This window comes from Hyaena hyaena, unplaced genomic scaffold, assembly GCF_003009895.1.
Source record: "Hyaena hyaena isolate Hyena2069 unplaced genomic scaffold, ASM300989v1 scaffold_321, whole genome shotgun sequence".
Taxonomy (NCBI): domain Eukaryota; kingdom Metazoa; phylum Chordata; class Mammalia; order Carnivora; family Hyaenidae; genus Hyaena; species Hyaena hyaena.
The window spans coordinates 1,350,594-1,352,009 of NW_024080953.1; the positions used below are offsets into that span (position 1 = coordinate 1,350,594).

The following is a 1,416-nucleotide window of genomic DNA, read 5'->3' on the forward strand; positions in this document are numbered from 1 at the left end:
TTTATTTTTAGTTACCCCTATACACTTACAATGGATTGTTCACTGTTTTACACACAAGAGGTTCTCAATGAGTATTTGAGAATGAATAAACTGGGGGCTAGAAGTATTTTAACTTGTTTATGGTTGTTGCTATGACTAGCTATCCATGTAAAGGTAAAACAACCCAATTACAAAACATACGCTAAGCAAGTGCATAAAATTAAAAAGATACATAGCCACCCAGATTCCCAAAACAGTTGCCAAAATATCTCCCTAAATGAGAGAAAAACCTCTAACTGGAGGGATTTCAATGGGAGTAGTCATCAGGATGCTTTTATAGCTCTAATAAATGCTTAGCCAAAGACATCCAGATCCAAAAAATGTCACGTCATTATTTGAATCCTCAAAAAATTTCAATAAAGAAATTTTTTTTTTTGAAGATTTACTCTTTTAATGTGTCCCTTCAACAGGACTTTTGTCCTGCTCCATCCTACTTCAGATGTCGTGGATTACCAACTTTACAATACTGACAGGTATTCAGAGATTCAAATAAAAAAGTAAGAGGGGTTGTTAAAAGTGACTTCTGTCCATTTATGTCATCAGCAGTAATTATTGCCGGCTTGCAGCCTGGTAATCTCTTCCTTACAGGACATGAAAAGATGATTTCTTTTGGGCATCAGAAGTAGACTTCACCTCTGCGCAGAGGTAGGTGCTTTGCCTGCGCCTTGGTATTCTGGCTTAATGCCGGCTTTCAAGAAGTGGTCACCTTCAACTTAAATTAAAAAAATAAAATAAAATAAAAACTTAACATTGCTTAAACGCATGCACACAGACAAACAAGAAGGACCTTATACAAAAAAATTCAAGTCAGCCATGGGAATTCCCAAAAGGTGACAAGTTCTTTAAATAAAAATCTTGTGAAAAATAAAATTCAACATCTACAAAGCACAGAAGAGCAGAAGATGAGCTGCTGCTCTGAACGGGACCCAGTACAGGAGCCTGGAGGACGGAGACCTTCACTGCTGATGGGATGAGACAAACAGACTTGGTGGGAAATCTGAGAGACGCTGGAACCGATGGTGGCTTCGCATGTTCCTGTCAACCCACTGAGTCAGACTGTATCTTTGCAGAGGTTTCTGTCGGAACCGAGCATAGTTTCGCATGGTGAGGTCCGAAGGATGCTGCCATTTTGGGTTCGGCACATGATGAACTTGACCCATCAAGGCACATAGTTCCCCCAGGGCACCTTGGTTAGTGTCCTTTGGGTGTGTTATATGAGCAATGACTTCCTTGAGATAACTTTGCTTCTGCTTTTCTAGATCTGATTGTGAAAACGTCGGAACATTAGTCCTCCTTTTGGCTTGCAGAACAGGTAGGACTTTGCCTAGTCTTCTCTCATTGACTTTCAGCTTCCCAGAGTCCTCATCAAGGACACCT

At 40.3% G+C, this 1,416-nt stretch overlaps 1 long non-coding RNA gene across 1 annotated transcript; it reads right to left on the reverse strand.

The window, feature by feature from the left end:
• Positions 1-549: 549 nt before the first annotated feature.
• On the reverse strand, positions 550-1,416 carry LOC120242905. Its single transcript, XR_005531178.1, has 2 exons — positions 994-1,416; positions 550-745 (listed from the first exon to the last, which is right to left on the reverse strand). It is a non-coding gene; the product is annotated as an uncharacterized LOC120242905 (long non-coding RNA).